Source organism: Schistocerca gregaria, chromosome 1 (assembly GCF_023897955.1).
Source record: "Schistocerca gregaria isolate iqSchGreg1 chromosome 1, iqSchGreg1.2, whole genome shotgun sequence".
NCBI classification, from domain to species: domain Eukaryota; kingdom Metazoa; phylum Arthropoda; class Insecta; order Orthoptera; family Acrididae; genus Schistocerca; species Schistocerca gregaria.
Genome location: NC_064920.1, coordinates 952,211,036 through 952,226,188, shown reverse-complemented (window position 1 = coordinate 952,226,188; position 15,153 = coordinate 952,211,036). Strand labels below are relative to the sequence as shown.

General features: G+C 45.5%; 1 protein-coding gene across 2 annotated transcripts in view; it reads left to right on the top strand.

Moving 5' to 3' along the window:
• Positions 1-15,153, top strand: part of LOC126276092 (putative tyramine receptor 2) — a 1,721,495-nt gene that overhangs the window by 837,759 nt on the left and 868,583 nt on the right. The window lies entirely within an intron of this gene.

Below are 15,153 nucleotides of genomic sequence, written 5' to 3'. Positions count from 1 at the left end.
TAACTGTCAGGAAAAATTCGTCATTTTCTAATTTCAATATTAATTATTTGTTTTATTTTTGCTATATAAGGTGAAACAACAAAATGATGGTAATGGCATTTGTAAATACGTAAGCACAAAACTGAGGTGACAGTCATGGGATAGCCATATGTACACATATAGATGGCGGTAGAATCGCGTACATACGGCGTAAAAGAGCAATGCTTGGTGGAGCTGTCATTTGTTTTCAGGTAATTTGTGTAATAAGGTTTTCTGCGTGATTATGACCGAATGACGGGAATTAACATACCTTGAAGACAGAGCTGTAGTTGGAGCTAGACCTATGGGACATTCCACCTCAGAAATAGTTAAGAGTTCAATATCCTGAGAGCCACAGTGTCAATAGTATGTCAATAATACCACATTTTACGCATTACCTCTCACCATGTACAAAGTAGTGGCTACAGCCTTCACTAAACGATCGAAACCAGAGGCGTTTGCGTAGAGCTGTCAGTGCTGACAGACAAGCAACACAGCTTGAAATAACTATTGAAATCAATTTGGGACGTACGACGAATGTATTCGTTAGGACAGTGGGGCGAAATTTGGCGTTAATGGCCAATGGCAACATAAGACCGACTCGAATACCTTTGCTAACAGAACAACATCGCCTGCAGTGCCTCTTCTGGGCTCGTAGCTACATAGTTTGGATCCTAGACGAGTGGAAATTCTGGCCTGCTCAGGTGAGTCAAAATTTTAGTTGGTAAGATCTGATGGTAAAGTTAGAGTGTGGCTGCATGCCCCACCAAGATATGGACCCAAGTTGTCAACAAACCACTATGCAATCTGATCGTTGCTCCATAACAGTGTGGCCTGTGTTTACGTGTAATGAACTCGGTCCTCTGGTCCAAGTAAACTTGTCATTGACTGGAAAGAGTTATGTTCCGCTACTCGGACACCATTTGCAGCCGTTCATAGACTTAATGTTCAAACACAAAGGGACTACAGAAATTGGCTGTGAGTGGGCATTGATTGAAATGAACAGGTAGGGTTGAAAATTTGTGCCAGACCGAGATTAGGTAGCCCGGTTCTCCTCGTACTCGGCAGTTGCTCTGGCCGGTAAGCCGTCCTGACACGATGGTCATTACAACTACACGGACCTTCTAACCTAAGGACATCACACACATCCCTGCCCGAGGCAGGATTCGAACCTGCGACCGTAGCGGTCGCTCAGCTCCAGACTGTAGCGCCTAGAACCGCACGGCCAACCCGGCCGGCCGCAACTTTTACAGCAGCTGACTCAAGCTGCCACCTTAGTGTACCGGCGTTGCTTACACGCTAGAAACAAAACTCGTTGTGGAACTTCTTCGACGGGTGGTGTATAGATCAATATTGGAACCGTTCGCCTAGCTGAAAAGCGATTATAAAAACTTTTAACGAGGCAAAAGTTATTGAGGGGGAGTAAGTTCGACGTCTCACTCTATATTAAATACATTTTACTCCTATAAACCTAACGTCAAATAGAATCCTCTTGCAGGTTTCCTTTTCTTAATTAATATCTAAGGTCAATACAACTATTCTTCTAAGGAATTTCAAACACTATTCTCCTTTTTGTTCAGTGTAAATTTCTCATAACTACGTAAAGTAATTGGCTCTGTCATCACGTTAAAAAATTTCTAGTTCTTAAGGCAAGGTTCCGTTCGCAGTGCTGTATATTAGCTGGAATTGACCTAATTTATTTTTACAGGTTTAAAGTAAGTTCAAGAGTTATATGAGGCAAAATGATATCTACAATAGACGGCCCAGTCATATTAAAGTGACACCATCCATGTTCAATGTCAACGTGCAATAATAATGCACTGACGGCAGGTGCCTGTACAAGGAGTGGAAGATACATAAAGCGTTTCGGGGGTAGACGGAAAACAGTGCAATCATTGCCGTAATGTGCAAACGAAGCGATTTATTTGACGTCCAAAAGGGCATGATAACTGACTTTCAGGTCAAAAGTGGAAGCATATCCGAAACGACAAAGTTTGTGAACTTTCCGCGTGCCGTCATGGTTTGAATATAACGTGCATGGCATAATGGCACTATCCATAACCAGTGGCTGGGCAACTGTGATGTACGAAGCGCCAACTGTGATGCATGACGCGTCATAGATTAAGCCGTTGAATGGGGCGTGTGTAGATGTGAAGCAGACTTGAACTTGTAGAGCACCAGATGAACCAAGTGGCTACCAAGCATGTCTTGTCAACGACGGTTCGGCGAAAGTTGTTGCGAATGAGTCTACGCAGCAGGCGCCTGGTTCACGCAAGCACGTTAACTGCTTTTTATCGGCGACGAAGGCTGGAATTTGCACGCCAATACTGAAGTTAGACGTCCACTGAGTGACGACATGTGACCTTCTCAAATAAATAACGTTTCATGCTCTGTCGGACAGATGGCCGTTGGTGTGCACGGAGTAGTACGTCTGAAAGCATACACCCTGCAACAATCGTCGGAAGGGTCCAGGCCGGCGAATGGAGCGTTATGGCCCGAGGAAGTTTACGTGGCACTCCACTGGTGATTTCGTCCTTGTGGAAGGCACAGTGGATCGACACAAGACAGGACAATGCGACGTATTGCACAACTCACAGTGGACGTGCGTGGTTCGAAGTGCACCCGGTCTTAAACCCAATCGAGAATCCGTGGACCACCTCAAACGGGCTGTATGTGCCGTGAATCCTCAACCGTGAAATCTAAAGCTGCTGACCACGACACTGGAGTCGGTTTGGCTCCACACCTCTGTCGGGAACGTCCAGAACCTCATTGACTCTCCTCCTGCAGGTCTCGTAGTGGCCTGCACAGCAGGCGGTGGTTAATCAGGCTTTTGACACATGCTCACATTACTATGGCTGAACAGTGTGAAGATTGTTTTGAAATTTTTTTATACTGCTTTGTCAGTTACGTTCGTGGTTTTGATTTTGAGCAGCGGTTGTCAAATACAAGCTGGACGTTGCTACCATTGTCTTATGAAACACTTGCTACTAATTTATACATAATAATAAAAATGTAATAATTTGTGCACGAACATAAATCGTGCACATTCGTCCGTACCATCAGTAAATGAATCAAACTGTTTGAAAATAACTAATGTTATAGACTGTAACGTCTAGGGATTCCTTACAATTAGTACGGACAGACGTATTGTGAAGTAGTTCTTAACACGTTATATGAGAATGCAGGCTTTCTCGGCGAATCTTGATGATAAATTCTTCTGTAACTAGAAAGACCATCGCTCTTCTCAACAACTCAGGTCTGGACCACAACCTAATAAAAAGGCTTTACCCCAGAGCTCCGGTTCCACCACGGTTATACGGCCTCCCCAAGATACACAAGAGGGAGGTACCATTACGACCGATAGTAGAGACGATCAACTCTCCCACCTATGGTATAGCCAAACACCTGGCGCTGCTACTTAAGCCTCTCGTGGGTCAATGTCCCCACCACACCAAGAATTCTACGGAGTTTGTTAAGACACTCAAGGAGTGGCGCCTTGACAAAAATGATATTATGGTCAGCTTTGACGCTATATCCCTTTTCACAAGGGTACCGTTAGAGGACTCCCTGAAACTACTGGATAATCATTTCGACGAAGACACAGTGGAATTATTCCGCTATGCACTCACGACCACATATTTCCAGTGTGGCGGCAGGTTTTACCAACAGGTGGATGGAGTCGCTGTGGGATCCCCACTGGCACCATGTATCGCTAATCTGTACATGGAATACTTCGAGGATATCGCCTTGGAAACAGCACGCCTTAAACCCAAGGTCTTTTATCGGTACGTGGACGATACTTTCGCGGTCTGGCTGCACGGCGAAGACACTCTAACGGAATTTCTGAACCATCTGAACAGCATACACGAGAACATCAAGTTCACAATGGAAATGGAAGAAAATGGATGCCTACCCTTCCTCGATATCCTTATAAAGAAGAAAACGGACGGCACACTGGGACACTCTGTCTACCGAAAGAAAACGCACACAGACCTGTACCTCAACGCCAACAGCTGCCATCACCCAGCACAACGGGAATGCTTGCTCACTACCCTGGTCCGCAGAGCTCATGACATATGCGACAAGGACAGTTTATCTGCTGAGATTCAGCACCTGAAGAAAACCTTCCTGATGAATGGATACTCCGACACGCAGATTAGACGCGCTCTCCACATGACCAAGGAGAAGAAGGAGAAGAACCTTCAGGATGATGAGAACAACAAAAGTCTGGCGTTCGTCCCGTACACAGGACCACCCACGGCCAAGATTGCCAGGATACTGGAGAAAAACAAGATAAAAACCATCTTCCATCCTCCAACAAAAATCAGAAATGTGCTGGGCTCAATGAAGGCCAGTTGGGTCTAAGAACTCCGGGTGTCTACAGTATTTCCTGTGAATGTGGGAAACAATATATTGGGCAGACGCAGCGTTGCATAACGCAACGTATCTCTGAACATGTGAGAAGCGTCCGCCTCGGACAAAAAGAAAAATCCGCGGTAGCGGAGCACAGCGTCAGTGAAGAACACACGTTTCAGTTTGAAGAAACCGAGAGACTGTGTAGAGCGAAAGGTTTCTGGGACTCAGTTATTAAAGAGGCAGTGGAGAGTTAGTGACAACCTGGTCAATCGGGACAGTGGCTTCCAACTAAGCAGAGCGTGGAATACAACATTAATAAGAATGAGACGAGCGGAGCGATGGAGGTAGGTCGGTGGCGGCGTATGGAATAAACAGGCCGCACCGAGACGAGACGCCAGGACCCGGCACCCGCGGCTCCACCCCCCCCCCCCCCCCCCCCTCCGCGCTACGCGCCTCCGCGCCGATTCCGCTCGCGCCTGATTGGCCCGACCCGCGCCAAAGAAAGATGCAGAGATGCCCTTGGTCCAGCGGCTATAAAGACCCGGACGAGACGTGAACCCGGCACTTCGCCTGAAGATGGCAAGTAAGAAACTTGCTGAAACGTTGCTGGAGAACAACGCATTGACTCGGCTGTCAACCCGAGAAGAATTTATCATTAGTTCTTAACACGTTTACCGAAAACTCTTCACGAACTATTTCGACGACTCCACAGAATGCATATAATAAATCTTGCAGCTACACTAATGGCCGTTAAAATTGCTACACCAGGAAGAAATGCAGATGATAAACGGGTATTCATTCGACAAATGTGTTATACTAGAACTGACATGTGATTACATTTTCACACAATTTGGGTGCATAGATCCTGAGAAACCAGTACCCAGAAGAACCACCTCTGGCCGTAATGCCGGCCTTGGTACGCCTGGGCATTGAGTCAAACAGAACTTGGATGGCGAGTACAGGTACAGCTGCCCATACAGCTTCAACACGATACCAGAGTTCATCAAGAGAGTTGACTGGCGTATTGTGACGAGCCAGTTGATCGGCCACCATTGACCAGACTTTTTCAATTGGTCAGAGATCTGGAGAATGTGATGACCAGGGCAGCAGTCTAATATTTTCTGTATCCAGAAAGGTCCGTACAGGAACTGCAACAATGAAGGGTTTCGCGCTAATCGAATAAAGGTTAGAGCCATGGGTCGTAACACATCTGAAATGTAACGTCCACTGTTCAAAGTGCCTTCAATGTGAACAAGAGGTGACCGAGACGTGTAACAAATGCCATCCTATACCATCACGCCGGGTGATACGCCAGTATGGCAAAAACGAACACACTCTTCCAATGTGCGTTCACCACGATATCGCCAGACACGGATGCGACCATCATGATGCTGTAAACAGAACCTGGATTCATCCGAAAAAGTATCGTTATGCCATTCGTGCACCCAAGTTCGTCGTTGAGTACACCATCGCAGCCGCTCCTGTCTGTGATGCAGCGTCAAGGGTAATCGCAGCCATGGTCTCCGAGCTGGTAGTCTATGCTGCTGCAAACGTTATCGAACTGTTCGTGCAGATGGTTGTTGTCTTGCAAACGTCGCCATCTGTTGACTCAGGGACCGAGACGTGGCTGCACGATCCGTTACAGCCATGCGGATAAGATGCTTGTTATCTCGATTGCTTGTGATACTAGGCCGTTGAGATCCAGCAAGGCGTTCCATATTACCCTCCTGAACCCACCGATTTCATATTCTGCTAACAGTCATTCGATCTCGACCAACGCGAGCAGCAATGTCGCGATACGATACACCGCAATCGCGATAGGCTACAATCCGACCTTTATCAAAGTCTGAAACGTGATGGTACGCATTTCTCCTCCTTATACGAGGCATCACAACAACGTTTCACCAAGCAACGACGGGCAACTGCTGTTTGTGTATGAGAAATCGGTTGGAAACTGTCCCCATGTCAGCACGTTGTATGTTTCACCACCGGCGCCAGCCTTGTGTGGATGCTCTGATTAGCTTATCATTTGCATATCACAGCATCTTCTTCATGTAGCACATCAACTTCGTGGTGTAGCAATTTTAATGGCCAGTAGTATATGAACAGGCTTGACGTGATCGACAGGGTCACTATACAAGGACGTACCAGTTAGTATGATTTTATTTCATAACGAAGATGCTTACTAAATTCAATAAAATCACTGGGAAAGCTAAGAAAGTAGTTTTGCTGGAAAGAGTAGGCAAGCTATACTAACATCCTACTTAGACAATGGATGGACATCATTTGATCGTAGACGAAATATGGGCAAACTTTAAAATGATTATTAATCGCGCTCTGGAGAAGTACATACAGATCTCAGTGAATTAAGGACGGAAAGTACCGGAATTCAGCAGACGCTAATGAATCAAAGATTCTAGCACTCTGGGTACAAAAAAAGAAAGATCTTGCCGAGAATGCGACAAAATTCTGGCCTACGTAAAATTACTAAGCTGGCCGAAGGATTCTGTCCAGCCTCTCGTCGACCAGTCTGGTGTGGCAACACAAGACAGCAAACTGGAAGCTGAAGTTTTATATTTCACGTTTAGGAAATTATACACGCCGGAGGGTCGATCGCAAATACTGTCATTTAACAGTCTCACAGACTACCTAAGAGGCAGCAGTCATGGTCTAGAGGTATTAGCCACGTTAAAGCCGGAACGGTAGCTCAGCGTGCTCGGTCAGAGGTTAGCAGCTCTCTGTAATAATGCAAAACGCATGTGAACGGATCAACTATGTACTTGAATGGGTGTCATTGAATGTTCGGACCGAATAAATGTAACGAACAATAAAGAACAAAATGAGATAAGAAAGGGGTGTTGAAATATTGTTTAGTAATCAAAATGTTCTTGGTCCCGGGTTCGAAATCCGCCACCGCTTAAAGTTGAATAAAAATCAACATTGTAGGCCGAAGACTTCGGGCACAAGAAGTCAGCCTTATTTTGACTATAGCACTCTCCTGCTTATGAGTTGATAATCTGCCCATAAAGGCCGAATTATCAGCAATGATCAACGGCATGAGGATGCAGAAGGCAATGGAAAGCACTGCATTTAAGGCGCACAATGTGTATCCACAAGACATGCGGCCGCGGCCTGTCATTGAAAATGTCATGATGATCTCTCCATTGGCATTTGATTCCGAAAAAGCCCCGACTCAGCTCCCCTGGAGGGGACTGCCAAGGGGAATGTGATCATGAGAAAAACACTGAATTGCCAACGAAATGATAATGCTCTATCAGTCTAATGGAGTGGAATGTCAGCATCGTAACGTGGTAGGGAAGCTAGAAAATCGGAAAAGTGAAATTAAACGCTCAGTGTAAATACAGTGAGGGCCCGTTAAGTGAAATGGGAAGAACACGAGGATGTTTAGTCAGATGAGTGTACGGTAAGATTGACAGCGTACGGTAAGATCGACAGCAACAGAAAATGTTATAATGGGAGTAGCATTCGTTATGAGTAGGAAGGCACGCAGTGAGTGGGTTACTGTGAACGGTACAGTAATAGGTTGTTCTTATCAGAGTCGACAGCAAACCAACACTGACAACGGCAGTTTAGATATACATGCCAATGTCGCAATCTGAAGATCAAGAGATACAGAAAGAGTATGACGATATCGAACGGGCAATCCACTACGTAAATGGAGATTAAAATCTAATAGCTATGGGGTTGTAGGGGAAAGAGTAGTAGAAAGGGTTACGTGAGAATGTGAGGATTAACATTAGGAATGCAAGAGGAGTAAGACTAATTGAGCTCTGTAATAAACATCAGAGAGTAATAGCGGATAATCTGTTCAAGAATGACAAGAACTGGAGGTATACTTGGAAAAAATCGGGAGACACGGGATGATTTCAGTTACATTACGTCATGGTCAGGCAGAGATTGCGATATTAGGTACTGGATTGTAAGGCATACCCAGGAGCACATACAGACCCAGAGCGCATTGTGATAGTGATGAAGAGTTGGCTGAAGTTATTGACTATTCAGAAAGAGTCAATACTCAAAAAATGGTTCAAATGGCTCTGGACACTATGGAACTTAAGAAATGGTTCAAATGGCTCTGAGCACTATCGGACTTAACAGCTGAGGTCATCAGTGCCCTAGAATTTAGAGCTACTTAAACCTAACTAACCTAAGGACATCACACACATCCATGCCCGACGCAGGATTGGAACCTGCGACCGTAGCAGTCGCGCGGTTCCGGACTGAAGCGTCTAGAACCGCTCGATCATCACGGCCGTCAGTACGCAAAGAAGCGGGATACGGAAGTACTAAGGAATAAAGAGATACGGCACTATTTCTCAAAGGCTACAGATACAGTAATAATGAGTAGCTCAGTAGGCAGTTGAAGAGTAATGGACATTTCTAAACAGGTGAATCACAGAAGTTGAAAAGTAAAATATCGGTACAAAGAAGTTAACTTCAAATAAACCGTAAGTAACGGAAGGAATACTTCAGTTGATCGATGAAACAAGGGCATATTAAAAATGTTCAAAGAAATTCAAGAATATAGGTATAAAAGTCGCTGAGGAATGAACTAAATAGGTAGCGCAGGGAAGCTAAGAAGAAATGGCTGAAAGAAAAATGTGAAGGAATGAAAGAAAATAATTCTCGGAATGGCTGACTAAGCATACAGCAAAGACGAACCACCTTCGGTGAAATTAGAAACAACGGTGCCAATATACAGAGTGCAGCGGTAGTTCAGTAATTCAGAGGAACGGGCGAATGGGTGGAAAGAGTACACTGAATGCCTGTATGAGAGGGCCGATTTGTCTGATTTGATAGAAGAATAAACAAGAGTAGATTTGGAAGAGATAAGAGATACAGTATTAGACTCTGAATTTAAGAGACTTTTGGGGGACTCGAAATCAAATAAATCAGAAGGCATAGATAACATTTCCATCAGAATTTCTAAAATCTGTGGGGGAAGTGGCCGCAAAACGGCTATTCACGTTGGTGTGTAGAATACTTGTATACCAGTCTGGCGATATACCAAACGACTAATGGAAAAACATCATCCACATAATCCGAAGACTGCTAGAGCTGAGAAGTACGAGAATTATAGCACAATGTGCTTAACAGATTATGCATCCAAATCGCTGAGAAGAATCATATACAGAAGAATGGAAAAGAAAATTGAGGACGTGTTAGATGACGATTACTTTTGCTTTCTGAATAGTAAAGGCACTAGAGAGGCCATTCCGACGATACAGTTGATAATAGGAGAAAGAATCAAGACCCGTTTATAGGATTTGTCGACATGGAAAAAGCGATCGACAATGTCAAATGGTGGAAGATGTTCGAAATTATTAGGAAATTATGGGTAAGCCGTAGGGAGAAACGGTGATATACGGTGTGTAAAAGAGCCAAGAGGGAATAATAAGAGCGGATGATCAAGAATGAAGTGCTTAGATCAAAAAGGGTGTAAGACAGGGATGTGGTCTTTCGTCCCTACTGTTCAGTCTGTACGTCGAAGAAGCAATGATGGGAATAAAATAAACGTTCAGTAGTAGAGTTAATATTCGAGGTGAAAGGGTATTAACGATTTGGTGATGACATTGCTACCGTCAGTGAAAGTGAAGAAGAAATACATGCTCTGCTAAGTGGAATGAACATTCTAAAGAGTACAGAATATGGGTCGAGATGAAATCGAAGAAAGACGAAGGTAATGAGAATTAGCAGAAATGAGAATAGCCATAAACTTAATTCAGCATATATGGTCACGAAGAAGTCGAATTAAAAGAATTCAGTCATCTAGGCAGCAAAATAACCAGTTTCATACGCCTTTATTACGCAAGAATACAGGACTGCCACAGTCAGGCCGACAGAGCAGTGGCCTCGTCACCAGTGGCAGTGCAAAAAGTGATCGTCTTGTATTTTCGCCAGCGCAGCAGTTTGGTGCCCCGTATTTTGTAATGGACCATCTGTCGCCCCATTGATACTAGCAGGCTCCAACTCTACTTATCGATCTCCAAAATGCTCTCGTTGATACCGAAGTTATGCTCTCAGGAGTCACATCTCGTCCACATGCAGTACTCGGTGGTTTGCAGGGATAGGCTCTCGCACCCATTAAGGACACAGGAGCCGGCAGCATCAGCGTCTGCCACAGGAACGGATGAGCAGCAGTATTGATTCTCCTGCTGGAGGGCAGATGATAGTAAATGTCCATGTCGCACGGGAAAAGCCTTAATCAGACCTACAGGGTGATGGTTGTCTTTGCACCCTATAAGTATTGCCCCAGAAGTCGGCAGTGAAGATGGCAGAACAGCATCCTCCCAGCTGGACTCGTAGTTCCATGGATGATCGAATGCAGCTACGCATGCTCAGGGACGACCTCCATAGCTCCCCTCTCAATGGGTAGCTGCAGCTGATAGAAGGGCTGAGACTATGCTTTCGACAGTGGTCATAAGCACTCAAAAATCACATATTTATCAAGAAGAAGGGGATATTTATGTTGGTATACCCAGTGTGCTCTGCGCTGGTGGTGATGCTATGATATGTGTAACGGCGTCCCTTGCTGTGACCTCAAAGAGTAGCTTCAGACATTCGCAATTTCACCTTTGAGAAGATATTTACTGGTTGTACCTAGTCTTCCCGTCATCCTCTGCAACTGACCTTCTCCTTCGTCACTGGTATGACGATATACACTCCTGGAAATGGAAAAAAGAACACATTGACACCGGTGTGTCAGACCCACCATACTTGCTCCGGACACCGCGAGAGGGCTGTACAAGCAATGATCACACGCACGGCACAGCGGACACACCAGGAACCGCGGTGTTGGCCGTCGAATGGCGCTAGCTGCGCAGCATTAGTACACCGCCGCCATCAGTGTCAGCCAGTTTGCCGTGGCATACGGAGCTCCATCGCAGTCTTTAACACTGGTAGCATGCCGCGACAGCGTGGACGTGAACCGTATGTGCAATTGACGGACTTTTGAGCGAGGGCGTATAGTGGGCATGCGGGAGGCCGGGTGGACGTACCGCCGAATTGCTCAACACGTGGGGCGTGAGGTCTCCACAGTACATCGATGTTGTCACCAGTGGTCGGCGGAAGGTGCACGTGCCCGTCGACCTGGGAACGGACCGCCGCGACGAACGGATGCACGCCAAGACCGTAGGATCCTACGCAGTGCCGTAGGGGACCGCACCGCCACTTCCCAGCAAATTAGGGACACTGATGCTCCTGGGGTATCGGCGAGGACCATTCGCAACCGTCTCCATGAAGCTGGGCTACGGTCCCGCATACTGTTAGGCCGTCTTCCGCTCACGCCCCAACATCGTGCAGCCCGCCTCCAGTGGTGTCGCGACAGGCGTGAATGGAGGGACGAATGGAGATGTGTCGTCTTCAGCGATGAGAGTCGCTTCTGCCTTGGTGCCAATGATGGTCGTATGCGTGTTTGGCGCCGTGCAGGTGAGCGCCACAATCAGGACTGCATACGACCGAGGCACACAGGGCCAACACCCGGCATCATGGTGTGGGGAGCGATCTCCTACACTGGCCGTACACCTCTGGTGATCGTCGAGGGGACACTGAATAGTGCACGGTACATCCAAACCGTCATCGCACCCATCGTTCTACCATTCCTAGACCGGCAAGGGAACTTGCTATTCCAACAGGACAATGCACGTCCGCATGTATCCCGTGCCACCCAACGTGTTCTAGAAGGTGTAAGTCAACTACCCTGGCCAGCAAGATCTCCGGATCTGTCCCCCATTGAGCATGTTTGGGATTGGATAAAGCGTCGTCTCACGCGGTCTGCACGTCCAGCACGAACGCTGGTCCAACTGAGGCGCCAGGTGGAAATGGCATGGCAAGCCGTTCCACAGGACTACATCCAGCATCTCTACGATCGTCTCCATGGGAGAATAGCAGCCTGCATTGGTGCGAAAGGTGGATATACACTGTACTAGTGCCGACATTGTGCATGTTCTGTTGCCTGTGTCTATGTGCCTTTGGTTCTGTCAGTGTGGTCATGTGATGTGTCTGACCCCCGGAATGTGTCAATAAAGTTTCCCCTTCCTGGGACAGTGAATTCACGGTGTTCTTATTTCAATTTACAGGAGTGTATCTCGCTTCTATTATGGTGTCCTGGTTTCGAGAGGGTGCGTTTCTGGATGAGGTACAGAATATATTGCTTCCCCCCTACTTATACCTCCCGAGGAGATCACGAATGTAAAATTAGAGAGATTCGAGCGCGCACGGAGGCTTTCCGGCAGTCATTCTTCCCGCGAACCATACGCGGCTGGAACCGGAAAGGGAGGTAATGACAGTGGCATGTAAAGTGTCCTCCGCCACACACCGTTGGGTGGCTTGCGGAGTATAAATGTAGATGTAGATTATCATTCGCTTGCAGCCTTGAGGGCTCAGACGTTCTCACATGCTCCGATAGCTCCTGTGTTCGCCGCAACTTCCTCAGCGTTTCCCCTTAGTTGGCATTCTAATGGTCATTGACACAGACGGTTCAGCCTCCAGGAGCTGCCAAGGTAGAGCTTGAACTAATTTTTGTCTACTGGGGGTATCACAATATGTGGCTTGGAAGTTTTATTTGAAATATTTTACATCACAGCATTCTAAAATATTTACTATACATCCTGAAGTATCCTGTATACATGTACACCATAGCATGTGACCCTCTAAAATGTAGAAACTCGTACCAAGATTTTCCCTTTTTATGCAAACGTCCACCATAACTAATACATTTGTTTTCTGTGCCTTAACACCGAGTCTGTCTTTCCACAATAATTTACGAAAAGTAAACGGGTGTCTACTGTGAAGCACATTGCGGTAACGATGGTAGAACGTTATGAATATCACGTAGTGCGGATGTCTCTATACTCTATCATGTCAAAAACGAAAGTATCTGAAAGAGGTTTGGTGTATTTTCTGTTGTAGAGGTAATGAGAAACGTTCGCCTGCACTGGTGTGAACAAGATTGGTGTTCACTCTCTGGAATCTAGTGAAACCTACGTGCAGTATGGCACCCGAAGTTCAAGTTGGTGCAATAATTGCTAAATACCATTAAAATAGGCAATGAGGTCGTTAGCCTTCATCCATAATCCTCCACAGGTCGGGTAACTGAGCCGTGCTAAATAGGAAATCCACAAATACTAAGAATTCTGCTTCTGCTGATAATAATCTTGTCAAATTAAAACTAGAGTGCTGTCTCGCGTCTGTTCACTGCAATCATGTTTCTTCTGAATTCAGTGTATAATATGGATCTGATGCCAAAGCTATCATCTTCCTGTAGACTGACAAGTGAACGGGCTCATCGATATTACGAACGTTTGATACAGACGGCTTTTCGCATCATGCCCAATCTGCTGCAGAGAGATGAGTATATGGAGCTTTACTGACACTATCATCCACATGGAATTTTAGTATTTTCTACAGCGATGCTCTCACTATTAATAGTGATAAAAAAGCAGTATCATCTCGTTGCATATCCTTCTTTCCATTACGAGGCTATATGCATAGATAGAAGATGCAGACGGCATATGTTAGTAACGATATCTGGTAGTTGCTGTACCAGTCACATGGATGCAAAATGTTTTTACACAGCTAACGGCTGCAATATAGAGCATTTGGGCGAACATTTTGATGGTTTTTGGAGGCTTCGTGAGGTTCTATAATGAAACAATGTACTGTTTAAATAGATCTTAATGGTTCCTTGTAACAGATAGTTAAGAAAGCAACATTCTTTTGTCTGATTTGAAATAGTTCTAATATTCTTAGAAATACGCAAACGTAGGTATAGAACAATGTCTTGATTCCCCAGAATCATGAGGACATCTATAGGGCGCGTCAGATATTAAATTATGTAACTGTGTTGTTGACTATCCTGAACATTGATAGGTTCCTCTAGTTTCTCGGTATCTGAGGCTTAGTTTGATATATTTGTTTTTTGGCCACTGCCGATGTTACGTACCGTGTCCTCTTGGCATGCTGCTGTGTTTAACATAGGTTATACATTTCGAGCTTCGCACTGACTACACAAAGATTTGCCGATGTGTTTGACAGTATCTTACGCTCAGGCGCACTTAAACTTCCCTCGTAATTAGACCGTCGTTTGGCTCAAGTGATACTTCAAATAAACTTGCAGTGTACGTGGCAAACTAGTTTTATTCGTCAAATTGGGGACTCTTCAAAAGGCCTTCGTGTAATACTGACTGCCACAGTTAAGATCGGCAAAGGTGTTCGTTCAGCTTCTAACAAACCTCAAATGAAGTTGAAAGCCACTGGAGGACCACTGGCCATACAGTCTGACAAAGAATTTTAGAGTCATCAATAGCCGATGGTACGTCGTCAGTTAACGGAATCAGTGCTATAGTCAAAGGCCATTCCACAAAGTCCTGCCACTGCAGGCCATTCTTCGATTTACAATTGGGTAATGATCTACTCAGTAATTGGGTTTATTTCGATTTACGAACCACCCGCTGCCAAAACCTGCTTCCCTGCTCCAAATGTAACCACGTTGTCGACAGATTTGGCCACTCACCATTGCCATATAAACAATGTCTTTATATTTATACAGTGCTCTGTGGGTAAACACAGTATTCCATGAGGCTTGTAGTCGATAATTGAGGTGCTCCTCCTACAATATAAGCACTAACTGTTGCCTCTCATGTGAAGTTTGCGCATTAATTACACTCAGTACTGCAACCATCATCAGGATTTATTCTCTCGACTCTCGACTGTCGCTCTGTTTACCTTGCTTTTTGTGTCGACAGATTTATCATTCAT